The sequence below is a fragment of the Paramormyrops kingsleyae genome, unplaced genomic scaffold (genome assembly GCF_048594095.1).
Source record: "Paramormyrops kingsleyae isolate MSU_618 unplaced genomic scaffold, PKINGS_0.4 ups31, whole genome shotgun sequence".
NCBI lineage: Eukaryota > Metazoa > Chordata > Actinopteri > Osteoglossiformes > Mormyridae > Paramormyrops > Paramormyrops kingsleyae.
This window is the reverse complement of record NW_027325969.1, coordinates 130,020-153,095: the sequence shown is the minus strand read 5'-3', so window position 1 is coordinate 153,095 and position 23,076 is coordinate 130,020. Positions and strand designations below refer to the sequence as shown.

Here is a 23,076-nt window from a genome sequence, read left to right as displayed (position 1 = left end):
AGATGACATCATGCCTTACCTCAGCGCAGCTGTCCACCGCACAAACAGTGTGTCACCTTCCTTTAAAAAAAAAAAAAAAAAAAAAAAAAAAAAAAAAAGAAAAACGGCGGGAAACGGGGGCCACGCACAGACAGGGCCCCCCCCCTCACAGCACTCAGTCTATTAGCCACTCACTCACTCACTCACTCAGTCAGTCAGTCAGTCAGTCAGTTCTGCCTTTCGACAACAGGGGGCAGTAGAGGTGCACCATTCCCGGAAGCACTGCAATACCGGGTCGATGCGTGGAGCGGACGGGGCAAGCCCCACTTCCGGCTCCCTGTTCCAAAAATCCGTTTAATATGTGGTCCCCTCCATGGGGGACGTATCAGATATTAAACTGATAAGAACAGATACTACACTTGATCTTAGCCAAAAGGCCGAGAAGCGATACCCACAAATTGCGCCCCGCCGGGCGCCGGCATGCGGGATGCCGACGGAGCTGGCGCGGCTCAGCCCTCACCAGCCCCTCTGGCAGGTGTCGCCCAGCGAGTCCACGCGTGATCCAGGGAGACCACAGCCGCGCCACCGGGCACCTAACGCCAGCCGCTAAGCCGGGCCCAGTCTTCCTTTGACAGCAGCAGTGCAGCTCTGCTTGGGCAGAGCCTCCAAAAATACCATGAACTCATCGCTATCCCTCTCCACGGAAATCTTTAGTAAAAGGCGAAAGATTTATACGGGATGAAGAGAGACCCGAGTCGATATGGGGCCGCCGCCAAGCCCGTCGCCGTTAGCCGGGCCTGCGTGACGCCCCCGCTCGGAGTAGAATGCCCAGGGGCGTCGCAGCCGCCGTCCTCGGGGCCCCGACTCCTCCCTGTCCTCCTGTCCTCTCAAAAGACAGCAATCATTTTAACAAACATGAGGGGAAATTCAAAAGGCAAAGATGACATCATGCCTTACCTCAGCGCAGCTGTCCACCGCACAAACAGTGTGTCACCTTCCTTTAAAAAAAAAAAAAAAAAAAAAAAAAAAAAAAGAAAAACGGCGGGAAACGGGGGCCACGCACAGACAGGGCCCCCCCCCTCACAGCACTCAGTCTATTAGTCACTCACTCACTCACTCACTCACTCACTCACTCACTCACTCACTCAGTCAGTCAGTCAGTCAGTCAGTCAGTTCTGCCTTTCGACAACAGGGGGCAGTAGAGGTGCACCATTCCCGGAAGCACTGCAATACCGGGTCGATGCGTGGAGCGGACGGGGCAAGCCCCACTTCCGGCTCCCTGTTCCAAAAATCCGTTTAATATGTGGTCCCCTCCATGGGGGACGTATCAGATATTAAACTGATAAGAACAGATACTACACTTGATCTTAGCCAAAAGGCCGAGAAGCGATACCCACAAATTGCGCCCCGCCGGGCGCCGGCATGCGGGATGCCGACGGAGCTGGCGCGGCTCAGCCCTCACCAGCCCCTCTGGCAGGTGTCGCCCGGCGAGTCCACGCGTGATCCAGGGAGACCACAGCCGCGCCACCGGGCACCTAACGCCAGCCGCTAAGCCGGGCCCAGTCTTCCTTTGACAGCAGCAGTGCAGCTCTGCTTGGGCAGAGCCTCCAAAAATACCATGAACTCATCGCTATCCCTCTCCACGGAAATCTTTAGTAAAAGGCGAAAGATTTATACGGGATGAAGAGAGACCCGAGTCGATATGGGGCCGCCGCCAAGCCCGTCGCCGTTAGCCGGGCCTGCGTGACGCCCCCGCTCGGAGTAGAATGCCCAGGGGCGTCGCAGCCGCCGTCCTCGGGGCCCCGACTCCTCCCTGTCCTCCTGTCCTCTCAAAAGACAGCAATCATTTTAACAAACATGAGGGGAAATTCAAAAGGCAAAGATGACATCATGCCTTACCTCAGCGCAGCTGTCCACCGCACAAACAGTGTGTCACCTTCCTTTAAAAAAAAAAAAAAAAAAAAAAAAAAAAAAGAAAAACGGCGGGAAACGGGGGCCACGCACAGACAGGGCCCCCCCCCTCACAGCACTCAGTCTATTAGTCACTCACTCACTCACTCACTCACTCACTCACTCACTCACTCACTCACTCACTCAGTCAGTCAGTCAGTCAGTCAGTCAGTTCTGCCTTTCGACAACAGGGGGCAGTAGAGGTGCACCATTCCCGGAAGCACTGCAATACCGGGTCGATGCGTGGAGCGGACGGGGCAAGCCCCACTTCCGGCTCCCTGTTCCAAAAATCCGTTTAATATGTGGTCCCCTCCATGGGGGACGTATCAGATATTAAACTGATAAGAACAGATACTACACTTGATCTTAGCCAAAAGGCCGAGAAGCGATACCCACAAATTGCGCCCCGCCGGGCGCCGGCATGCGGGATGCCGACGGAGCTGGCGCGGCTCAGCCCTCACCAGCCCCTCTGGCAGGTGTCGCCCGGCGAGTCCACGCGTGATCCAGGGAGACCACAGCCGCGCCACCGGGCACCTAACGCCAGCCGCTAAGCCGGGCCCAGTCTTCCTTTGACAGCAGCAGTGCAGCTCTGCTTGGGCAGAGCCTCCAAAAATACCATGAACTCATCGCTATCCCTCTCCACGGAAATCTTTAGTAAAAGGCGAAAGATTTATACGGGATGAAGAGAGACCCGAGTCGATATGGGGCCGCCGCCAAGCCCGTCGCCGTTAGCCGGGCCTGCGTGACGCCCCCGCTCGGAGTAGAATGCCCAGGGGCGTCGCAGCCGCCGTCCTCGGGGCCCCGACTCCTCCCTGTCCTCCTGTCCTCTCAAAAGACAGCAATCATTTTAACAAACATGAGGGGAAATTCAAAAGGCAAAGATGACATCATGCCTTACCTCAGCGCAGCTGTCCACCGCACAAACAGTGTGTCACCTTCCTTTAAAAAAAAAAAAAAAAAAAAAAAAAAAAAAAAAAGAAAAACGGCGGGAAACGGGGGCCACGCACAGACAGGGCCCCCCCCCTCACAGCACTCAGTCTATTAGCCACTCACTCACTCACTCACTCAGTCAGTCAGTCAGTCAGTCAGTTCTGCCTTTCGACAACAGGGGGCAGTAGAGGTGCACCATTCCCGGAAGCACTGCAATACCGGGTCGATGCGTGGAGCGGACGGGGCAAGCCCCACTTCCGGCTCCCTGTTCCAAAAATCCGTTTAATATGTGGTCCCCTCCATGGGGGACGTATCAGATATTAAACTGATAAGAACAGATACTACACTTGATCTTAGCCAAAAGGCCGAGAAGCGATACCCACAAATTGCGCCCCGCCGGGCGCCGGCATGCGGGATGCCGACGGAGCTGGCGCGGCTCAGCCCTCACCAGCCCCTCTGGCAGGTGTCGCCCGGCGAGTCCACGCGTGATCCAGGGAGACCACAGCCGCGCCACCGGGCACCTAACGCCAGCCGCTAAGCCGGGCCCAGTCTTCCTTTGACAGCAGCAGTGCAGCTCTGCTTGGGCAGAGCCTCCAAAAATACCATGAACTCATCGCTATCCCTCTCCACGGAAATCTTTAGTAAAAGGCGAAAGATTTATACGGGATGAAGAGAGACCCGAGTCGATATGGGGCCGCCGCCAAGCCCGTCGCCGTTAGCCGGGCCTGCGTGACGCCCCCGCTCGGAGTAGAATGCCCAGGGGCGTCGCAGCCGCCGTCCTCGGGGCCCCGACTCCTCCCTGTCCTCCTGTCCTCTCAAAAGACAGCAATCATTTTAACAAACATGAGGGGAAATTCAAAAGGCAAAGATGACATCATGCCTTACCTCAGCGCAGCTGTCCACCGCACAAACAGTGTGTCACCTTCCTTTAAAAAAAAAAAAAAAAAAAAAAAAAAAAAAAAAAGAAAAACGGCGGGAAACGGGGGCCACGCACAGACAGGGCCCCCCCCCTCACAGCACTCAGTCTATTAGCCACTCACTCACTCACTCACTCAGTCAGTCAGTCAGTCAGTCAGTTCTGCCTTTCGACAACAGGGGGCAGTAGAGGTGCACCATTCCCGGAAGCACTGCAATACCGGGTCGATGCGTGGAGCGGACGGGGCAAGCCCCACTTCCGGCTCCCTGTTCCAAAAATCCGTTTAATATGTGGTCCCCTCCATGGGGGACGTATCAGATATTAAACTGATAAGAACAGATACTACACTTGATCTTAGCCAAAAGGCCGAGAAGCGATACCCACAAATTGCGCCCCGCCGGGCGCCGGCATGCGGGATGCCGACGGAGCTGGCGCGGCTCAGCCCTCACCAGCCCCTCTGGCAGGTGTCGCCCAGCGAGTCCACGCGTGATCCAGGGAGACCACAGCCGCGCCACCGGGCACCTAACGCCAGCCGCTAAGCCGGGCCCAGTCTTCCTTTGACAGCAGCAGTGCAGCTCTGCTTGGGCAGAGCCTCCAAAAATACCATGAACTCATCGCTATCCCTCTCCACGGAAATCTTTAGTAAAAGGCGAAAGATTTATACGGGATGAAGAGAGACCCGAGTCGATATGGGGCCGCCGCCAAGCCCGTCGCCGTTAGCCGGGCCTGCGTGACGCCCCCGCTCGGAGTAGAATGCCCAGGGGCGTCGCAGCCGCCGTCCTCGGGGCCCCGACTCCTCCCTGTCCTCCTGTCCTCTCAAAAGACAGCAATCATTTTAACAAACATGAGGGGAAATTCAAAAGGCAAAGATGACATCATGCCTTACCTCAGCGCAGCTGTCCACCGCACAAACAGTGTGTCACCTTCCTTTAAAAAAAAAAAAAAAAAAAAAAAAAAAAAAGAAAAACGGCGGGAAACGGGGGCCACGCACAGACAGGGCCCCCCCCCTCACAGCACTCAGTCTATTAGTCACTCACTCACTCACTCACTCACTCACTCACTCACTCACTCACTCAGTCAGTCAGTCAGTCAGTCAGTCAGTCAGTTCTGCCTTTCGACAACAGGGGGCAGTAGAGGTGCACCATTCCCGGAAGCACTGCAATACCGGGTCGATGCGTGGAGCGGACGGGGCAAGCCCCACTTCCGGCTCCCTGTTCCAAAAATCCGTTTAATATGTGGTCCCCTCCATGGGGGACGTATCAGATATTAAACTGATAAGAACAGATACTACACTTGATCTTAGCCAAAAGGCCGAGAAGCGATACCCACAAATTGCGCCCCGCCGGGCGCCGGCATGCGGGATGCCGACGGAGCTGGCGCGGCTCAGCCCTCACCAGCCCCTCTGGCAGGTGTCGCCCGGCGAGTCCACGCGTGATCCAGGGAGACCACAGCCGCGCCACCGGGCACCTAACGCCAGCCGCTAAGCCGGGCCCAGTCTTCCTTTGACAGCAGCAGTGCAGCTCTGCTTGGGCAGAGCCTCCAAAAATACCATGAACTCATCGCTATCCCTCTCCACGGAAATCTTTAGTAAAAGGCGAAAGATTTATACGGGATGAAGAGAGACCCGAGTCGATATGGGGCCGCCGCCAAGCCCGTCGCCGTTAGCCGGGCCTGCGTGACGCCCCCGCTCGGAGTAGAATGCCCAGGGGCGTCGCAGCCGCCGTCCTCGGGGCCCCGACTCCTCCCTGTCCTCCTGTCCTCTCAAAAGACAGCAATCATTTTAACAAACATGAGGGGAAATTCAAAAGGCAAAGATGACATCATGCCTTACCTCAGCGCAGCTGTCCACCGCACAAACAGTGTGTCACCTTCCTTTAAAAAAAAAAAAAAAAAAAAAAAAAAAAAAAAAGAAAAACGGCGGGAAACGGGGGCCACGCACAGACAGGGCCCCCCCCCTCACAGCACTCAGTCTATTAGCCACTCACTCACTCACTCACTCAGTCAGTCAGTCAGTCAGTCAGTTCTGCCTTTCGACAACAGGGGGCAGTAGAGGTGCACCATTCCCGGAAGCACTGCAATACCGGGTCGATGCGTGGAGCGGACGGGGCAAGCCCCACTTCCGGCTCCCTGTTCCAAAAATCCGTTTAATATGTGGTCCCCTCCATGGGGGACGTATCAGATATTAAACTGATAAGAACAGATACTACACTTGATCTTAGCCAAAAGGCCGAGAAGCGATACCCACAAATTGCGCCCCGCCGGGCGCCGGCATGCGGGATGCCGACGGAGCTGGCGCGGCTCAGCCCTCACCAGCCCCTCTGGCAGGTGTCGCCCAGCGAGTCCACGCGTGATCCAGGGAGACCACAGCCGCGCCACCGGGCACCTAACGCCAGCCGCTAAGCCGGGCCCAGTCTTCCTTTGACAGCAGCAGTGCAGCTCTGCTTGGGCAGAGCCTCCAAAAATACCATGAACTCATCGCTATCCCTCTCCACGGAAATCTTTAGTAAAAGGCGAAAGATTTATACGGGATGAAGAGAGACCCGAGTCGATATGGGGCCGCCGCCAAGCCCGTCGCCGTTAGCCGGGCCTGCGTGACGCCCCCGCTCGGAGTAGAATGCCCAGGGGCGTCGCAGCCGCCGTCCTCGGGGCCCCGACTCCTCCCTGTCCTCCTGTCCTCTCAAAAGACAGCAATCATTTTAACAAACATGAGGGGAAATTCAAAAGGCAAAGATGACATCATGCCTTACCTCAGCGCAGCTGTCCACCGCACAAACAGTGTGTCACCTTCCTTTAAAAAAAAAAAAAAAAAAAAAAAAAAAAAAAGAAAAACGGCGGGAAACGGGGGCCACGCACAGACAGGGCCCCCCCCCTCACAGCACTCAGTCTATTAGTCACTCACTCACTCACTCACTCACTCACTCACTCACTCACTCAGTCAGTCAGTCAGTCAGTCAGTCAGTCAGTTCTGCCTTTCGACAACAGGGGGCAGTAGAGGTGCACCATTCCCGGAAGCACTGCAATACCGGGTCGATGCGTGGAGCGGACGGGGCAAGCCCCACTTCCGGCTCCCTGTTCCAAAAATCCGTTTAATATGTGGTCCCCTCCATGGGGGACGTATCAGATATTAAACTGATAAGAACAGATACTACACTTGATCTTAGCCAAAAGGCCGAGAAGCGATACCCACAAATTGCGCCCCGCCGGGCGCCGGCATGCGGGATGCCGACGGAGCTGGCGCGGCTCAGCCCTCACCAGCCCCTCTGGCAGGTGTCGCCCGGCGAGTCCACGCGTGATCCAGGGAGACCACAGCCGCGCCACCGGGCACCTAACGCCAGCCGCTAAGCCGGGCCCAGTCTTCCTTTGACAGCAGCAGTGCAGCTCTGCTTGGGCAGAGCCTCCAAAAATACCATGAACTCATCGCTATCCCTCTCCACGGAAATCTTTAGTAAAAGGCGAAAGATTTATACGGGATGAAGAGAGACCCGAGTCGATATGGGGCCGCCGCCAAGCCCGTCGCCGTTAGCCGGGCCTGCGTGACGCCCCCGCTCGGAGTAGAATGCCCAGGGGCGTCGCAGCCGCCGTCCTCGGGGCCCCGACTCCTCCCTGTCCTCCTGTCCTCTCAAAAGACAGCAATCATTTTAACAAACATGAGGGGAAATTCAAAAGGCAAAGATGACATCATGCCTTACCTCAGCGCAGCTGTCCACCGCACAAACAGTGTGTCACCTTCCTTTAAAAAAAAAAAAAAAAAAAAAAAAAAAAAAAGAAAAACGGCGGGAAACGGGGGCCACGCACAGACAGGGCCCCCCCCCTCACAGCACTCAGTCTATTAGTCACTCACTCACTCACTCACTCACTCACTCACTCACTCAGTCAGTCAGTCAGTCAGTCAGTCAGTTCTGCCTTTCGACAACAGGGGGCAGTAGAGGTGCACCATTCCCGGAAGCACTGCAATACCGGGTCGATGCGTGGAGCGGACGGGGCAAGCCCCACTTCCGGCTCCCTGTTCCAAAAATCCGTTTAATATGTGGTCCCCTCCATGGGGGACGTATCAGATATTAAACTGATAAGAACAGATACTACACTTGATCTTAGCCAAAAGGCCGAGAAGCGATACCCACAAATTGCGCCCCGCCGGGCGCCGGCATGCGGGATGCCGACGGAGCTGGCGCGGCTCAGCCCTCACCAGCCCCTCTGGCAGGTGTCGCCCGGCGAGTCCACGCGTGATCCAGGGAGACCACAGCCGCGCCACCGGGCACCTAACGCCAGCCGCTAAGCCGGGCCCAGTCTTCCTTTGACAGCAGCAGTGCAGCTCTGCTTGGGCAGAGCCTCCAAAAATACCATGAACTCATCGCTATCCCTCTCCACGGAAATCTTTAGTAAAAGGCGAAAGATTTATACGGGATGAAGAGAGACCCGAGTCGATATGGGGCCGCCGCCAAGCCCGTCGCCGTTAGCCGGGCCTGCGTGACGCCCCCGCTCGGAGTAGAATGCCCAGGGGCGTCGCAGCCGCCGTCCTCGGGGCCCCGACTCCTCCCTGTCCTCCTGTCCTCTCAAAAGACAGCAATCATTTTAACAAACATGAGGGGAAATTCAAAAGGCAAAGATGACATCATGCCTTACCTCAGCGCAGCTGTCCACCGCACAAACAGTGTGTCACCTTCCTTTAAAAAAAAAAAAAAAAAAAAAAAAAAAAAAAAAAGAAAAACGGCGGGAAACGGGGGCCACGCACAGACAGGGCCCCCCCCCTCACAGCACTCAGTCTATTAGCCACTCACTCACTCACTCACTCAGTCAGTCAGTCAGTCAGTCAGTTCTGCCTTTCGACAACAGGGGGCAGTAGAGGTGCACCATTCCCGGAAGCACTGCAATACCGGGTCGATGCGTGGAGCGGACGGGGCAAGCCCCACTTCCGGCTCCCTGTTCCAAAAATCCGTTTAATATGTGGTCCCCTCCATGGGGGACGTATCAGATATTAAACTGATAAGAACAGATACTACACTTGATCTTAGCCAAAAGGCCGAGAAGCGATACCCACAAATTGCGCCCCGCCGGGCGCCGGCATGCGGGATGCCGACGGAGCTGGCGCGGCTCAGCCCTCACCAGCCCCTCTGGCAGGTGTCGCCCAGCGAGTCCACGCGTGATCCAGGGAGACCACAGCCGCGCCACCGGGCACCTAACGCCAGCCGCTAAGCCGGGCCCAGTCTTCCTTTGACAGCAGCAGTGCAGCTCTGCTTGGGCAGAGCCTCCAAAAATACCATGAACTCATCGCTATCCCTCTCCACGGAAATCTTTAGTAAAAGGCGAAAGATTTATACGGGATGAAGAGAGACCCGAGTCGATATGGGGCCGCCGCCAAGCCCGTCGCCGTTAGCCGGGCCTGCGTGACGCCCCCGCTCGGAGTAGAATGCCCAGGGGCGTCGCAGCCGCCGTCCTCGGGGCCCCGACTCCTCCCTGTCCTCCTGTCCTCTCAAAAGACAGCAATCATTTTAACAAACATGAGGGGAAATTCAAAAGGCAAAGATGACATCATGCCTTACCTCAGCGCAGCTGTCCACCGCACAAACAGTGTGTCACCTTCCTTTAAAAAAAAAAAAAAAAAAAAAAAAAAAAAAGAAAAACGGCGGGAAACGGGGGCCACGCACAGACAGGGCCCCCCCCCTCACAGCACTCAGTCTATTAGTCACTCACTCACTCACTCACTCACTCACTCACTCAGTCAGTCAGTCAGTCAGTCAGTCAGTTCTGCCTTTCGACAACAGGGGGCAGTAGAGGTGCACCATTCCCGGAAGCACTGCAATACCGGGTCGATGCGTGGAGCGGACGGGGCAAGCCCCACTTCCGGCTCCCTGTTCCAAAAATCCGTTTAATATGTGGTCCCCTCCATGGGGGACGTATCAGATATTAAACTGATAAGAACAGATACTACACTTGATCTTAGCCAAAAGGCCGAGAAGCGATACCCACAAATTGCGCCCCGCCGGGCGCCGGCATGCGGGATGCCGACGGAGCTGGCGCGGCTCAGCCCTCACCAGCCCCTCTGGCAGGTGTCGCCCGGCGAGTCCACGCGTGATCCAGGGAGACCACAGCCGCGCCACCGGGCACCTAACGCCAGCCGCTAAGCCGGGCCCAGTCTTCCTTTGACAGCAGCAGTGCAGCTCTGCTTGGGCAGAGCCTCCAAAAATACCATGAACTCATCGCTATCCCTCTCCACGGAAATCTTTAGTAAAAGGCGAAAGATTTATACGGGATGAAGAGAGACCCGAGTCGATATGGGGCCGCCGCCAAGCCCGTCGCCGTTAGCCGGGCCTGCGTGACGCCCCCGCTCGGAGTAGAATGCCCAGGGGCGTCGCAGCCGCCGTCCTCGGGGCCCCGACTCCTCCCTGTCCTCCTGTCCTCTCAAAAGACAGCAATCATTTTAACAAACATGAGGGGAAATTCAAAAGGCAAAGATGACATCATGCCTTACCTCAGCGCAGCTGTCCACCGCACAAACAGTGTGTCACCTTCCTTTAAAAAAAAAAAAAAAAAAAAAAAAAAGAAAAACGGCGGGAAACGGGGGCCACGCACAGACAGGGCCCCCCCCCTCACAGCACTCAGTCTATTAGTCACTCACTCACTCACTCACTCACTCACTCACTCACTCAGTCAGTCAGTCAGTCAGTTCTGCCTTTCGACAACAGGGGGCAGTAGAGGTGCACCATTCCCGGAAGCACTGCAATACCGGGTCGATGCGTGGAGCGGACGGGGCAAGCCCCACTTCCGGCTCCCTGTTCCAAAAATCCGTTTAATATGTGGTCCCCTCCATGGGGGACGTATCAGATATTAAACTGATAAGAACAGATACTACACTTGATCTTAGCCAAAAGGCCGAGAAGCGATACCCACAAATTGCGCCCCGCCGGGCGCCGGCATGCGGGATGCCGACGGAGCTGGCGCGGCTCAGCCCTCACCAGCCCCTCTGGCAGGTGTCGCCCAGCGAGTCCACGCGTGATCCAGGGAGACCACAGCCGCGCCACCGGGCACCTAACGCCAGCCGCTAAGCCGGGCCCAGTCTTCCTTTGACAGCAGCAGTGCAGCTCTGCTTGGGCAGAGCCTCCAAAAATACCATGAACTCATCGCTATCCCTCTCCACGGAAATCTTTAGTAAAAGGCGAAAGATTTATACGGGATGAAGAGAGACCCGAGTCGATATGGGGCCGCCGCCAAGCCCGTCGCCGTTAGCCGGGCCTGCGTGACGCCCCCGCTCGGAGTAGAATGCCCAGGGGCGTCGCAGCCGCCGTCCTCGGGGCCCCGACTCCTCCCTGTCCTCCTGTCCTCTCAAAAGACAGCAATCATTTTAACAAACATGAGGGGAAATTCAAAAGGCAAAGATGACATCATGCCTTACCTCAGCGCAGCTGTCCACCGCACAAACAGTGTGTCACCTTCCTTTAAAAAAAAAAAAAAAAAACGGCGGGAAACGGGGGCCACGCACAGACAGGGCCCCCCCCCTCACAGCACTCAGTCTATTAGTCACTCACTCACTCACTCACTCACTCACTCAGTCAGTCAGTCAGTCAGTCAGTCAGTCAGTTCTGCCTTTCGACAACAGGGGGCAGTAGAGGTGCACCATTCCCGGAAGCACTGCAATACCGGGTCGATGCGTGGAGCGGACGGGGCAAGCCCCACTTCCGGCTCCCTGTTCCAAAAATCCGTTTAATATGTGGTCCCCTCCATGGGGGACGTATCAGATATTAAACTGATAAGAACAGATTTTTTTTTTTTTTTTTTTTTTTTTCGTACCAGTCAGAGTTGGATACCCGTCGCTTCATCAACTCGGCCAACCTTCACTCATCATTCCGGCTATTTCAAATTCAATTACAATTTTTATTTCAATCAATAAAATATTACAATTATAATCTCCTTAAGAGGATTTCAAACAAGACATTTTAAAATTCAGCCCATATCAGAGTTTAAAATTTAAATATAAAATACATAAACCACACCAGACATTCAATAAATAAGCAAATATTAATCAAAAACCATTGAGTGTCAGTGGTTATTTTCAAAATCACCCCCAGGCTTAAAATCCCATTGCAAAGGGTTTCCGATCCTTGTGAACTTTATGGTGTGACACTGAAAAAAAACATTAACGCACCACCAAGAAAGGCACAGTATAAGGTGCGTGCGTTCACAACTCACGTGCCACACCGACCTTCCTGGATGGAGCTCGTACTCACCAAGATGTTAGTGGGGCTATGGCCGCAGAAGGCCCTTCCACCTTTCCTTGGCCTCGTGGTAGCCCCACTGGATGATGTCCCGCTCCATCCTGAAATCCAAGTCCGCCACAATCTTTCGATATAATCCCCAGGCCCTCAAATCTGCCCCTTTATGGATGAGTGCCGACCTTGCATTCCAAAGTTCACGTTTGGTCATGCTGATCAGCAGCCACATCCGGGGCGGGAAGGGAGTCTGAGGACCTTGGGGCCACCCCATCATCACCTTATCGTAGGACAACACAAACTGCGGGTCTAGTTTCCTGCACAGGCCTTGCACTGATCTCCAGACCTCCCTGGCATACCCACAGTCCCAAAAGGCGTGCCTGAGGGTCTCCTCCTCTGAGCACTCGGGACGTGGGCAGCCTGAGTGTCTGGTCAGCTTGTGCCTGTACAGTACATCCCTGACCGGCAGCTTACCATGCACACACTGCCAGTTCAGGTCCTGCAGCCGGTTATCCAACCCCTTGGGCTGGATCCTGGTCCAGGTGTCCTTCTCCAGGCCCAGCACAGCACGGGTTCCCCTCTTCACCAGCACAGCCCGATACAGGGCTCGGTGCCTGGTGAGGGTCCCTGGGGGGAGACCTGCCGGAAGAGACTTACTCCACTTAATAGCATGGTGATAGTGGGTCGGCAGCGTCTCCGCCTTGGGCCCGGCGTTGGACCACGACGTCAACAGACGTCTCATGGGCAGGGCCAGCCACAAGTGAACAAAATACTGGTGGGGGTGTTCTAGGGGAGCCACCAGACGTGCACAGATCTGGGAGAAGAACAGGCAGTCAAGCTTGAGAGGAAAGTCAATAACATCCCTCCCCCCACTGTCCTTTCCGAGATACATCACTTCCCTACGCACGTACTCGTACCTGCCCCCCCAGACGAGGTTGAAAACGTCTCTCGTCAGGCCTCTGCGCATGAAGCGGGGCAAAGGGTACACATGTGCAAGGTAGAGCAGGGTGGGAAGAATATCCACTTTTAAGGCTAAAACCTTACCTTGGAAGGACAGGGACCTGGACTTCCACAGTCCGATCTTCCGCCTGGCGATCGCCAACCGCTCCTCCCAGTTCAAACGGGCGGCACCATCCGAAAGGAAGTTGACCCCCAACACTTTGAGAGGTCCGTCACAGAGGGTGAGACCCCCTGCGACGCCCTCCCTCGCCTTCCAGCTGCCGAAATACTTGGCCACCGACTTACTGAGGTTGAGCGTCGCGCCGGAGGCCCTACCGAACGCATGAACAAGGCTCATGGCATGACCGAGAGACTGATCCGAGCAGACGAAAAGGGTGGTGTCGTCTGCGTACTGGGTCAGTTTAACAGTTTTCCCCCGACTTCCTGGGATAAGAAGGCCATCGACCCCGGGGTGGGCGCGAATGGCGCACGCCAGTGGCTCTATATAGAGCGCGTAGAGGAGGGGGGAGAGGGGACATCCCTGCCTCACTCCACTCAGCTGGGGCACCAAGTCACTCAGGAAGCCATTGATAACAACATGGCTCCCAACTTCGTTATACAAAGTGTGTAACCACCCCAGGTAATTGGGTCCAAAGCCAAACTTACCCAATACTTGAAACAGGAAGCGGTGATCTACCCGGTCGAAGGCTTTCTCCTGGTCCAAGCTGACCAGCAGGAGAGGGAGGTTCCTGTCCTCCACCCAGGCGATGGCGTCGCGGATGAGATGGAGGTTCCACGTCGCCGATCGACCCGGTACTCCACACGTCTGATCGCTGTGAACCAGATGAGCCATGGCCTTCTTCAGGCGTTCTGTAAGGGTCTTTGCGATGAGCTTTGTGTCTACACAAAGCATGGTCAGGGGCCTCCAGTTGCCAAGGTCGGCACGATCACCCTTCTTGTGCAACAAAGAAAGAACCCCTGACCTCATGCTCCTAGTGAGCAAACCCCGGCGCTGAACGTCCTCTACAACCTGCAGTAATTCCGGCCCGAGGACATCCCAAAAAGTGGAATAAAATTCCACCGGGAGCCCATCAAGGCCCGGTACCTTGCGGCGGTTCATCTTGCCAAGCACTGCGGTCAGCTCGGCCAAGGTGATGGGGGCTTCTAAGCCGTCACGAATGTCACTGGGAAGGCAAGGTGAGATGTTGTCTAGGAACCGCTCCCCTGCAACCGGGTCCGTGTCCCTAACCTTAAAAAGATTGTGATAAAACAATTTAGCAACCTCCAGCATGTCTGATGTTATTGTTACCGTTTCGCCGTTTAAGGCCTGGAGAGAGTCGAAGGTCTTCTCCTCCCGGGCTTCCCTGGCTCTCTGGAAAAAATGAGTATTGCACTTTTCATTGTTTTCCAAAAAGAACATTCTGTCGCGGAGCATTTGAGCCGAGGCAGCCTGTGCATGCAGGCGCCTCAGCTCACCCTTTATATCAAGCAGTCGCTCGTGGTCGATGGTGCCCCCGCTGTTGTGAGCGGCGTATTCATCCCGCAACCTTCTCTCCAGCTGCAGAATGGAGAATTTCTTCTCCATCCTGCGCTGCTTGCTGTACTGCATGGAGAAGGTTCGGATCCTGTCCTTCACACTCTCCCACCATTCGGCCACGGAGGGGAAGGTAGGCTTGTCCTTCTGCCACTCGGAGAAGTGATCTAAAAAAAGGTGTCTAAAATCGCTCTCCTCCAGGATCTGCAGGTTCATTTTCCAATAGCCACCCCCATATTCAGGGGCGTCTATGGAAACAGTGGCCTCCACTGCCAAGTGGTCAGTGGGCCACTGTGGGGAGAGGGACACCTTTTTAAAAACAACGGGGGGTGAGGCTAAAATATAGTCGATGCGACTGCTGGCTCCGCGACTATTGTGCCAGGTGAAGCCCGGCATGCTGGGGTTGCATATCTTAAAACCATCAACAAGTTTAAAGGAACGAATAAAATGGCGAAAGTGCCCAGAGCTGACATCCTGTCTACCCTCCAACGAGATGTTAAAGTCCCCTCCTAAAATCAAGTGTCGATCTGTGACACAGAACGGGGACAACTCTTCAAAGAGAGTTATACGGGACGAGGCCTCCACTGGAGCGTAGACACATATGGCCCGGAGGCGCTGTCCCCTCCATGTGGCGTCCACCCCCAAAACCCTACCTTGAAGAACGGTAAACGATCTTACTTCTTCAAAGGCGCGGTCGCCAAAAAGGATCCCGACGCCTGAGGAGTGGACACCACCTACGCTCCAGTAGGATCTACCCCTCTTCCATTGTCGTGAAAAGAGAGCCTCGTCCCGCTGGTCCCGGAGGTGGACTTCCTGCAGAAAACAAATGCTGAAGGGAGAAGATGCCAGCTGATTAAAAACAGATGTGCGCTTTAAAACGTTCCTCAAACCCCTGACATTCAAGGTGACAATATTAAAATTGGCCATGAAATGTTAAAAAGGTAAAATACAATTACAAACAACACACTAAAATAATAAAAGCCAGCCATTAAAAACAATACCGCATTACTGCCCCCCCTCCTCAGTCAAACCCAAAAGGCCCCCCAGTTCCAGCCCCCCCAGGTACTCCTGTTCATTTGCTTTGTCCTGCACACTGCTGTACTCCTGGGGGGGCGCAGGGGACTGTCCCAAGTCCCACACCAGATGGGGGGCCCCCAATGTCGGGGAGGGGGGACTCTCTCGGCCTTGGTCCCCGGCCGCCACTGCTGGCAAGGTGGCAGCCGGAGGGCTGGATGCGTCGGGTTGTGCCTCCCTTCTGCTCTTCTTCCTCCTCCGGGGGGATGCGCCGCTCTTTCTCCTCCTGCTGCTGACACCTGGAGCCAGGACTGGAGACCCCTCCTGCATTGCAGTCGCTGTCGCTGGGGCCTCCTCCACCTCGGCCAGGGCATCTCCTCCTGCCCCCGCCGCCGACTGTTCCTGCCCGGACGTGGGGGCTTGCGCTCCCCCACCACTCTCCTTGCCGACAGCTCTGCTGCCTAACAGAGCGTCGGCGTATGACGTTTTCCGTTGGGGGCAGGAACGAGCCAGATGGTCCTCACCGTTGCAGTGGATGCAGCGACGGGGGCCCTTGCAGTCCCTGGCCATGTGCCCCGGCTCCAGGCAGTTGCGGCAGCGCAGGTTGGCGCATCCCTCCAGAGTATGTCCAAAGGTGTGACACTGTCGGCAGAAGGGAGGCTGTCCGGAATAAAACAAGTAAGCCTTATTGCCCTGTAGATTAAAATAGGCTGGGGGATGACTAAAACCGCCCGCCCCATTAGCGTCCGGGCGCAGGCGGGCCTGGAACTGGCGTCGACCAGTCCAGATCCCCAGCTCATCCCGGATGTCCTTGTGGCCAGGAAGGAGGTCCACATACTTGTTCAAGAACTGGCGGACGGCTTCGCCGGACACATGCGGGTTAAAACAATGTACCGTAATTACCCGCTTGTCGGGCCACCACAGCGGCTCAACGGTGTATCGTCCCAGGAGAGGGTGCTGGGCCCTCTCCTTGCTCCGCTCCAGGACCTTGGTGTAGCTCTCGTCGGTGGACAGGGTGACCTCGAAGAACTGGAAAGGTCCATTCCGCTGCACACACAGGATGTCCTCCATGCGCAGGCCCAGCTCCCCGAAGGCCACCTCCCGGATGAAGGCCAGGCGGTCGGGGAAGGTGCCTACCTCCCCTTCGGCCCTCCAGCAGAACCGGGCGGTATTACGCAGGCCACCGCCTGCTACCAGCCACGGCCCGCTGAAGGGCTTCCTCGCAGCTCCGCCGGCCGTCGACATCCGGGATGGTCCACCGACGTCGTTCCTGGAGCAGAGTCCTCCTGCCGCCGTGGTCCCGACGTCCGCCGTGGTCCGGCCGCCGTCCGCCAATCCGGGATGAGCCGAGGAATGCTAAACTATAAAAGCAACTAAAAAATAAAAACACCAGTTCACCCGGCAGGGCGGCGGACAGGCCACCAGCCACTGCGGGATCCCCAGCCTAATAAAAACGAAAATAAAAGCAGGGATAAAAGGCTAAAAGGAAGGCACGGGTCGCCCCGTGGCAGCGGCGGTCAAGCCACCTACTGGTCACGCATTAGGTTTGCCGTGCCTTCCTCTAAAAAACCCGACGCAGTCCGTTAAAAGCGATAAAAAGAGCGTAAAATCCACTTGATCTTAGCCAAAAGGCCGAGAAGCGATACCCACAAATTGCGCCCCGCCGGGCGCCGGCATGCGGGATGCCGACGGAGCTGGCGCGGCTCAGCCCTCACCAGCCCCTCTGGCAGGTGTCGCCCGGCGAGTCCACGCGTGATCCAGGGAGACCACAGCCGCGCCACCGGGCACCTAACGCCAGCCGCTAAGCCGGGCCCAGTCTTCCTTTGACAGCAGCAGTGCAGCTCTGCTTGGGCAGAGCCTCCAAAAATACCATGAACTCATCGCTATCCCTCTCCACGGAAATCTTTAGTAAAAGGCGAAAGATTTATACGGGATGAAGAGAGACCCGAGTCGATATGGGGCCGCCGCCAAGCCCGTCGCCGTTAGCCGGGCCTGCGTGACGCCCCCGCTCGGAGTAGAATGCCCAGGGGCGTCGCAGCCGCCGTCCTCGGGGCCCCGACTCCTCCCTGTCCTCCTGTCCTCTCAAAAGACAGCAATCATTTTAACAAACATGAGGGGAAATTCAAAAGGCAAAGATGACATCATGCCTTACCTCAGCGCAGCTGTCCACCGCACAAACAGTGTGTCACCTTCCTTTAAAAAAAAAAAAAAAAAAAAGAAAAACGGCGGGAAACGGGGGCCACGCACAGACAGGGCCCCCCCCCTCACAGCACTCAGTCTATTAGTCACTCACTCACTCACTCACTCACTCACTCACTCACTCAGTCAGTCAGTCAGTCAGTCAGTCAGTTCTGCCTTTCGACAACAGGGGGCAGTAGAGGTGCACCATTCCCGGAAGCACTGCAATACCGGGTCGATGCGTGGAGCGGACGGGGCAAGCCCCACTTCCGGCTCCCTGTTCCAAAAATCCGTTTAATATGTGGTCCCCTCCATGGGGGACGTATCAGATATTAAACTGATAAGAACAGATACTACACTTGATCTTAGCCAAAAGGCCGAGAAGCGATACCCACAAATTGCGCCCCGCCGGGCGCCGGCATGCGGGATGCCGACGGAGCTGGCGCGGCTCAGCCCTCACCAGCCCCTCTGGCAGGTGTCGCCCAGCGAGTCCACGCGTGATCCAGGGAGACCACAGCCGCGCCACCGGGCACCTAACGCCAGCCGCTAAGCCGGGCCCAGTCTTCCTTTGACAGCAGCAGTGCAGCTCTGCTTGGGCAGAGCCTCCAAAAATACCATGAACTCATCGCTATCCCTCTCCACGGAAATCTTTAGTAAAAGGCGAAAGATTTATACGGGATGAAGAGAGACCCGAGTCGATATGGGGCCGCCGCCAAGCCCGTCGCCGTTAGCCGGGCCTGCGTGACGCCCCCGCTCGGAGTAGAATGCCCAGGGGCGTCGCAGCCGCCGTCCTCGGGGCCCCGACTCCTCCCTGTCCTCCTGTCCTCTCAAAAGACAGCAATCATTTTAACAAACATGAGGGGAAATTCAAAAGGCAAAGATGACATCATGCCTTACCTCAGCGCAGCTGTCCACCGCACAAACAGTGTGTCACCTTCCTTTAAAAAAAAAAAAAAAAAAAAAAAAAAAAAGAAAAACGGCGGGAAACGGGGGCCACGCACAGACAGGGCCCCCCCCCTCACAGCACTCAGTCTATTAGTCACTCACTCACTCACTCACTCACTCACTCACTCACTCACTCAGTCAGTCAGTCAGTCAGTCAGTCAGTTCTGCCTTTCGACAACAGGGGGCAGTAGAGGTGCACCATTCCCGGAAGCACTGCAATACCGGGTCGATGCGTGGAGCGGACGGGGCAAGCCCCACTTCCGGCTCCCTGTTCCAAAAATCCGTTTAATATGTGGTCCCCTCCATGGGGGACGTATCAGATATTAAACTGATAAGAACAGATACTACACTTGATCTTAGCCAAAAGGCCGAGAAGCGATACCCACAAATTGCGCCCCGCCGGGCGCCGGCATGCGGGATGCCGACGGAGCTGGCGCGGCTCAGCCCTCACCAGCCCCTCTGGCAGGTGTCGCCCGGCGAGTCCACGCGTGATCCAGGGAGACCACAGCCGCGCCACCGGGCACCTAACGCCAGCCGCTAAGCCGGGCCCAGTCTTCCTTTGACAGCAGCAGTGCAGCTCTGCTTGGGCAGAGCCTCCAAAAATACCATGAACTCATCGCTATCCCTCTCCACGGAAATCTTTAGTAAAAGGCGAAAGATTTATACGGGATGAAGAGAGACCCGAGTCGATATGGGGCCGCCGCCAAGCCCGTCGCCGTTAGCCGGGCCTGCGTGACGCCCCCGCTCGGAGTAGAATGCCCAGGGGCGTCGCAGCCGCCGTCCTCGGGGCCCCGACTCCTCCCTGTCCTCCTGTCCTCTCAAAAGACAGCAATCATTTTAACAAACATGAGGGGAAATTCAAAAGGCAAAGATGACATCATGCCTTACCTCAGCGCAGCTGTCCACCGCACAAACAGTGTGTCACCTTCCTTTAAAAAAAAAAAAAAAAAAAAAAAAAAAAAAGAAAAACGGCGGGAAACGGGGGCCACGCACAGACAGGGCCCCCCCCCTCACAGCACTCAGTCTATTAGTCACTCACTCACTCACTCACTCACTCACTCACTCACTCACTCACTCAGTCAGTCAGTCAGTCAGTCAGTCAGTTCTGCCTTTCGACAACAGGGGGCAGTAGAGGTGCACCATTCCCGGAAGCACTGCAATACCGGGTCGATGCGTGGAGCGGACGGGGCAAGCCCCACTTCCGGCTCCCTGTTCCAAAAATCCGTTTAATATGTGGTCCCCTCCATGGGGGACGTATCAGATATTAAACTGATAAGAACAGATACTACACTTGATCTTAGCCAAAAGGCCGAGAAGCGATACCCACAAATTGCGCCCCGCCGGGCGCCGGCATGCGGGATGCCGACGGAGCTGGCGCGGCTCAGCCCTCACCAGCCCCTCTGGCAGGTGTCGCCCAGCGAGTCCACGCGTGATCCAGGGAGACCACAGCCGCGCCACCGGGCACCTAACGCCAGCCGCTAAGCCGGGCCCAGTCTTCCTTTGACAGCAGCAGTGCAGCTCTGCTTGGGCAGAGCCTCCAAAAATACCATGAACTCATCGCTATCCCTCTCCACGGAAATCTTTAGTAAAAGGCGAAAGATTTATACGGGATGAAGAGAGACCCGAGTCGATATGGGGCCGCCGCCAAGCCCGTCGCCGTTAGCCGGGCCTGCGTGACGCCCCCGCTCGGAGTAGAATGCCCAGGGGCGTCGCAGCCGCCGTCCTCGGGGCCCCGACTCCTCCCTGTCCTCCTGTCCTCTCAAAAGACAGCAATCATTTTAACAAACATGAGGGGAAATTCAAAAGGCAAAGATGACATCATGCCTTACCTCAGCGCAGCTGTCCACCGCACAAACAGTGTGTCACCTTCCTTTAAAAAAAAAAAAAAAAAAAAAAAAAAAAAAGAAAAACGGCGGGAAACGGGGGCCACGCACAGACAGGGCCCCCCCCCTCACAGCACTCAGTCTATTAGTCACTCACTCACTCACTCACTCACTCACTCACTCAGTCAGTCAGTCAGTCAGTCAGTCAGTTCTGCCTTTCGACAACAGGGGGCAGTAGAGGTGCACCATTCCCGGAAGCACTGCAATACCGGGTCGATGCGTGGAGCGGACGGGGCAAGCCCCACTTCCGGCTCCCTGTTCCAAAAATCCGTTTAATATGTGGTCCCCTCCATGGGGGACGTATCAGATATTAAACTGATAAGAACAGATACTACACTTGATCTTAGCCAAAAGGCCGAGAAGCGATACCCACAAATTGCGCCCCGCCGGGCGCCGGCATGCGGGATGCCGACGGAGCTGGCGCGGCTCAGCCCTCACCAGCCCCTCTGGCAGGTGTCGCCCGGCGAGTCCACGCGTGATCCAGGGAGACCACAGCCGCGCCACCGGGCACCTAACGCCAGCCGCTAAGCCGGGCCCAGTCTTCCTTTGACAGCAGCAGTGCAGCTCTGCTTGGGCAGAGCCTCCAAAAATACCATGAACTCATCGCTATCCCTCTCCACGGAAATCTTTAGTAAAAGGCGAAAGATTTATACGGGATGAAGAGAGACCCGAGTCGATTGGGGCCGCCGCCAAGCCCGTCGCCGTTAGCCGGGCCTGCGTGACGCCCCCGCTCGGAGTAGAATGCCCAGGGGCGTCGCAGCCGCCGTCCTCGGGGCCCCGACTCCTCCCTGTCCTCCTGTCCTCTCAAAAGACAGCAATCATTTTAACAAACATGAGGGGAAATTCAAAAGGCAAAGATGACATCATGCCTTACCTCAGCGCAGCTGTCCACCGCACAAACAGTGTGTCACCTTCCTTTAAAAAAAAAAAAAAAAAAAAAAAAAAAAAAAGAAAAACGGCGGGAAACGGGGGCCACGCACAGACAGGGCCCCCCCCCTCACAGCACTCAGTCTATTAGTCACTCACTCACTCACTCACTCACTCACTCACTCACTCACTCACTCAGTCAGTCAGTCAGTCAGTCAGTTCTGCCTTTCGACAACAGGGGGCAGTAGAGGTGCACCATTCCCGGAAGCACTGCAATACCGGGTCGATGCGTGGAGCGGACGGGGCAAGCCCCACTTCCGGCTCCCTGTTCCAAAAATCCGTTTAATATGTGGTCCCCTCCATGGGGGACGTATCAGATATTAAACTGATAAGAACAGATACTACACTTGATCTTAGCCAAAAGGCCGAGAAGCGATACCCACAAATTGCGCCCCGCCGGGCGCCGGCATGCGGGATGCCGACGGAGCTGGCGCGGCTCAGCCCTCACCAGCCCCTCTGGCAGGTGTCGCCCGGCGAGTCCACGCGTGATCCAGGGAGACCACAGCCGCGCCACCGGGCACCTAACGCCAGCCGCTAAGCCGGGCCCAGTCTTCCTTTGACAGCAGCAGTGCAGCTCTGCTTGGGCAGAGCCTCCAAAAATACCATGAACTCATCGCTATCCCTCTCCACGGAAATCTTTAGTAAAAGGCGAAAGATTTATACGGGATGAAGAGAGACCCGAGTCGATATGGGGCCGCCGCCAAGCCCGTCGCCGTTAGCCGGGCCTGCGTGACGCCCCCGCTCGGAGTAGAATGCCCAGGGGCGTCGCAGCCGCCGTCCTCGGGGCCCCGACTCCTCCCTGTCCTCCTGTCCTCTCAAAAGACAGCAATCATTTTAACAAACATGAGGGGAAATTCAAAAGGCAAAGATGACATCATGCCTTACCTCAGCGCAGCTGTCCACCGCACAAACAGTGTGTCACCTTCCTTTAAAAAAAAAAAAAAAAAAAAAAAAAAAAAAAGAAAAACGGCGGGAAACGGGGGCCACGCACAGACAGGGCCCCCCCCCTCACAGCACTCAGTCTATTAGTCACTCACTCACTCACTCACTCACTCACTCACTCACTCACTCACTCAGTCAGTCAGTCAGTCAGTCAGTTCTGCCTTTCGACAACAGGGGGCAGTAGAGGTGCACCATTCCCGGAAGCACTGCAATACCGGGTCGATGCGTGGAGCGGACGGGGCAAGCCCCACTTCCGGCTCCCTGTTCCAAAAATCCGTTTAATATGTGGTCCCCTCCATGGGGGACGTATCAGATATTAAACTGATAAGAACAGATACTACACTTGATCTTAGCCAAAAGGCCGAGAAGCGATACCCACAAATTGCGCCCCGCCGGGCGCCGGCATGCGGGATGCCGACGGAGCTGGCGCGGCTCAGCCCTCACCAGCCCCTCTGGCAGGTGTCGCCCGGCGAGTCCACGCGTGATCCAGGGAGACCACAGCCGCGCCACCGGGCACCTAACGCCAGCCGCTAAGCCGGGCCCAGTCTTCCTTTGACAGCAGCAGTGCAGCTCTGCTTGGGCAGAGCCTCCAAAAATACCATGAACTCATCGCTATCCCTCTCCACGGAAATCTTTAGTAAAAGGCGAAAGATTTATACGGGATGAAGAGAGACCCGAGTCGATATGGGGCCGCCGCCAAGCCCGTCGCCGTTAGCCGGGCCTGCGTGACGCCCC

At 56.2% G+C, this 23,076-nt stretch overlaps 38 non-coding genes across 38 annotated transcripts; all 38 read right to left on the bottom strand.

The window, feature by feature from the left end:
- Positions 1-236: 236 nt before the first annotated feature.
- Positions 237-428, bottom strand: LOC140584418 (U2 spliceosomal RNA). Its single transcript, XR_011986380.1, has one exon. It is a non-coding gene; the product is annotated as a U2 spliceosomal RNA (small nuclear RNA).
- Positions 429-623: 195 nt separating this feature from the next.
- Positions 624-737, bottom strand: LOC140584348 (U5 spliceosomal RNA). Its single transcript, XR_011986310.1, has one exon. It is a non-coding gene; the product is annotated as a U5 spliceosomal RNA (small nuclear RNA).
- Positions 738-1,178: 441 nt separating this feature from the next.
- Positions 1,179-1,370, bottom strand: LOC140584407 (U2 spliceosomal RNA). The gene has a single exon (XR_011986369.1). It is a non-coding gene; the product is annotated as a U2 spliceosomal RNA (small nuclear RNA).
- A 195-nt stretch (positions 1,371-1,565) lies between these two features.
- LOC140584347 (U5 spliceosomal RNA) lies at positions 1,566-1,679 on the bottom strand. Its single transcript, XR_011986309.1, has one exon. It is a non-coding gene; the product is annotated as a U5 spliceosomal RNA (small nuclear RNA).
- Positions 1,680-2,127: 448 nt separating this feature from the next.
- Positions 2,128-2,319, bottom strand: LOC140584396 (U2 spliceosomal RNA). The gene has a single exon (XR_011986358.1). It is a non-coding gene; the product is annotated as a U2 spliceosomal RNA (small nuclear RNA).
- A 195-nt stretch (positions 2,320-2,514) lies between these two features.
- LOC140584346 (U5 spliceosomal RNA) lies at positions 2,515-2,628 on the bottom strand. The gene has a single exon (XR_011986308.1). It is a non-coding gene; the product is annotated as a U5 spliceosomal RNA (small nuclear RNA).
- A 416-nt stretch (positions 2,629-3,044) lies between these two features.
- LOC140584385 (U2 spliceosomal RNA) lies at positions 3,045-3,236 on the bottom strand. The gene has a single exon (XR_011986347.1). It is a non-coding gene; the product is annotated as a U2 spliceosomal RNA (small nuclear RNA).
- A 195-nt stretch (positions 3,237-3,431) lies between these two features.
- Positions 3,432-3,545, bottom strand: LOC140584345 (U5 spliceosomal RNA). The gene has a single exon (XR_011986307.1). It is a non-coding gene; the product is annotated as a U5 spliceosomal RNA (small nuclear RNA).
- Positions 3,546-3,961: 416 nt separating this feature from the next.
- Positions 3,962-4,153, bottom strand: LOC140584374 (U2 spliceosomal RNA). Its single transcript, XR_011986336.1, has one exon. It is a non-coding gene; the product is annotated as a U2 spliceosomal RNA (small nuclear RNA).
- A 195-nt stretch (positions 4,154-4,348) lies between these two features.
- On the bottom strand, positions 4,349-4,462 carry LOC140584344 (U5 spliceosomal RNA). Its single transcript, XR_011986306.1, has one exon. It is a non-coding gene; the product is annotated as a U5 spliceosomal RNA (small nuclear RNA).
- A 444-nt stretch (positions 4,463-4,906) lies between these two features.
- On the bottom strand, positions 4,907-5,098 carry LOC140584363 (U2 spliceosomal RNA). Its single transcript, XR_011986325.1, has one exon. It is a non-coding gene; the product is annotated as a U2 spliceosomal RNA (small nuclear RNA).
- A 195-nt stretch (positions 5,099-5,293) lies between these two features.
- Positions 5,294-5,407, bottom strand: LOC140584343 (U5 spliceosomal RNA). Its single transcript, XR_011986305.1, has one exon. It is a non-coding gene; the product is annotated as a U5 spliceosomal RNA (small nuclear RNA).
- Positions 5,408-5,822: 415 nt separating this feature from the next.
- Positions 5,823-6,014, bottom strand: LOC140584352 (U2 spliceosomal RNA). Its single transcript, XR_011986314.1, has one exon. It is a non-coding gene; the product is annotated as a U2 spliceosomal RNA (small nuclear RNA).
- Positions 6,015-6,209: 195 nt separating this feature from the next.
- On the bottom strand, positions 6,210-6,323 carry LOC140584342 (U5 spliceosomal RNA). The gene has a single exon (XR_011986304.1). It is a non-coding gene; the product is annotated as a U5 spliceosomal RNA (small nuclear RNA).
- A 441-nt stretch (positions 6,324-6,764) lies between these two features.
- On the bottom strand, positions 6,765-6,956 carry LOC140584341 (U2 spliceosomal RNA). Its single transcript, XR_011986303.1, has one exon. It is a non-coding gene; the product is annotated as a U2 spliceosomal RNA (small nuclear RNA).
- Positions 6,957-7,151: 195 nt separating this feature from the next.
- On the bottom strand, positions 7,152-7,265 carry LOC140584340 (U5 spliceosomal RNA). Its single transcript, XR_011986302.1, has one exon. It is a non-coding gene; the product is annotated as a U5 spliceosomal RNA (small nuclear RNA).
- A 433-nt stretch (positions 7,266-7,698) lies between these two features.
- LOC140584330 (U2 spliceosomal RNA) lies at positions 7,699-7,890 on the bottom strand. Its single transcript, XR_011986292.1, has one exon. It is a non-coding gene; the product is annotated as a U2 spliceosomal RNA (small nuclear RNA).
- Positions 7,891-8,085: 195 nt separating this feature from the next.
- LOC140584339 (U5 spliceosomal RNA) lies at positions 8,086-8,199 on the bottom strand. Its single transcript, XR_011986301.1, has one exon. It is a non-coding gene; the product is annotated as a U5 spliceosomal RNA (small nuclear RNA).
- A 416-nt stretch (positions 8,200-8,615) lies between these two features.
- On the bottom strand, positions 8,616-8,807 carry LOC140584318 (U2 spliceosomal RNA). Its single transcript, XR_011986280.1, has one exon. It is a non-coding gene; the product is annotated as a U2 spliceosomal RNA (small nuclear RNA).
- A 195-nt stretch (positions 8,808-9,002) lies between these two features.
- LOC140584338 (U5 spliceosomal RNA) lies at positions 9,003-9,116 on the bottom strand. Its single transcript, XR_011986300.1, has one exon. It is a non-coding gene; the product is annotated as a U5 spliceosomal RNA (small nuclear RNA).
- A 428-nt stretch (positions 9,117-9,544) lies between these two features.
- LOC140584307 (U2 spliceosomal RNA) lies at positions 9,545-9,736 on the bottom strand. The gene has a single exon (XR_011986269.1). It is a non-coding gene; the product is annotated as a U2 spliceosomal RNA (small nuclear RNA).
- A 195-nt stretch (positions 9,737-9,931) lies between these two features.
- Positions 9,932-10,045, bottom strand: LOC140584337 (U5 spliceosomal RNA). Its single transcript, XR_011986299.1, has one exon. It is a non-coding gene; the product is annotated as a U5 spliceosomal RNA (small nuclear RNA).
- A 420-nt stretch (positions 10,046-10,465) lies between these two features.
- LOC140584296 (U2 spliceosomal RNA) lies at positions 10,466-10,657 on the bottom strand. Its single transcript, XR_011986258.1, has one exon. It is a non-coding gene; the product is annotated as a U2 spliceosomal RNA (small nuclear RNA).
- A 195-nt stretch (positions 10,658-10,852) lies between these two features.
- On the bottom strand, positions 10,853-10,966 carry LOC140584336 (U5 spliceosomal RNA). Its single transcript, XR_011986298.1, has one exon. It is a non-coding gene; the product is annotated as a U5 spliceosomal RNA (small nuclear RNA).
- Positions 10,967-11,376: 410 nt separating this feature from the next.
- On the bottom strand, positions 11,377-11,571 carry LOC140584226 (U2 spliceosomal RNA). The gene has a single exon (XR_011986203.1). It is a non-coding gene; the product is annotated as a U2 spliceosomal RNA (small nuclear RNA).
- Positions 11,572-17,305: 5,734 nt separating this feature from the next.
- LOC140584335 (U5 spliceosomal RNA) lies at positions 17,306-17,419 on the bottom strand. Its single transcript, XR_011986297.1, has one exon. It is a non-coding gene; the product is annotated as a U5 spliceosomal RNA (small nuclear RNA).
- Positions 17,420-17,841: 422 nt separating this feature from the next.
- Positions 17,842-18,033, bottom strand: LOC140584285 (U2 spliceosomal RNA). Its single transcript, XR_011986247.1, has one exon. It is a non-coding gene; the product is annotated as a U2 spliceosomal RNA (small nuclear RNA).
- A 195-nt stretch (positions 18,034-18,228) lies between these two features.
- On the bottom strand, positions 18,229-18,342 carry LOC140584334 (U5 spliceosomal RNA). Its single transcript, XR_011986296.1, has one exon. It is a non-coding gene; the product is annotated as a U5 spliceosomal RNA (small nuclear RNA).
- A 435-nt stretch (positions 18,343-18,777) lies between these two features.
- Positions 18,778-18,969, bottom strand: LOC140584274 (U2 spliceosomal RNA). The gene has a single exon (XR_011986236.1). It is a non-coding gene; the product is annotated as a U2 spliceosomal RNA (small nuclear RNA).
- Positions 18,970-19,164: 195 nt separating this feature from the next.
- LOC140584333 (U5 spliceosomal RNA) lies at positions 19,165-19,278 on the bottom strand. The gene has a single exon (XR_011986295.1). It is a non-coding gene; the product is annotated as a U5 spliceosomal RNA (small nuclear RNA).
- Positions 19,279-19,718: 440 nt separating this feature from the next.
- Positions 19,719-19,910, bottom strand: LOC140584263 (U2 spliceosomal RNA). The gene has a single exon (XR_011986225.1). It is a non-coding gene; the product is annotated as a U2 spliceosomal RNA (small nuclear RNA).
- Positions 19,911-20,105: 195 nt separating this feature from the next.
- Positions 20,106-20,219, bottom strand: LOC140584332 (U5 spliceosomal RNA). The gene has a single exon (XR_011986294.1). It is a non-coding gene; the product is annotated as a U5 spliceosomal RNA (small nuclear RNA).
- Positions 20,220-20,647: 428 nt separating this feature from the next.
- LOC140584252 (U2 spliceosomal RNA) lies at positions 20,648-20,839 on the bottom strand. The gene has a single exon (XR_011986214.1). It is a non-coding gene; the product is annotated as a U2 spliceosomal RNA (small nuclear RNA).
- Positions 20,840-21,034: 195 nt separating this feature from the next.
- LOC140584331 (U5 spliceosomal RNA) lies at positions 21,035-21,148 on the bottom strand. Its single transcript, XR_011986293.1, has one exon. It is a non-coding gene; the product is annotated as a U5 spliceosomal RNA (small nuclear RNA).
- Positions 21,149-21,584: 436 nt separating this feature from the next.
- On the bottom strand, positions 21,585-21,776 carry LOC140584241 (U2 spliceosomal RNA). The gene has a single exon (XR_011986205.1). It is a non-coding gene; the product is annotated as a U2 spliceosomal RNA (small nuclear RNA).
- Positions 21,777-21,971: 195 nt separating this feature from the next.
- LOC140584329 (U5 spliceosomal RNA) lies at positions 21,972-22,085 on the bottom strand. Its single transcript, XR_011986291.1, has one exon. It is a non-coding gene; the product is annotated as a U5 spliceosomal RNA (small nuclear RNA).
- A 437-nt stretch (positions 22,086-22,522) lies between these two features.
- Positions 22,523-22,714, bottom strand: LOC140584230 (U2 spliceosomal RNA). Its single transcript, XR_011986204.1, has one exon. It is a non-coding gene; the product is annotated as a U2 spliceosomal RNA (small nuclear RNA).
- Positions 22,715-22,909: 195 nt separating this feature from the next.
- LOC140584328 (U5 spliceosomal RNA) lies at positions 22,910-23,023 on the bottom strand. The gene has a single exon (XR_011986290.1). It is a non-coding gene; the product is annotated as a U5 spliceosomal RNA (small nuclear RNA).
- Positions 23,024-23,076: the final 53 nt, after the last annotated feature.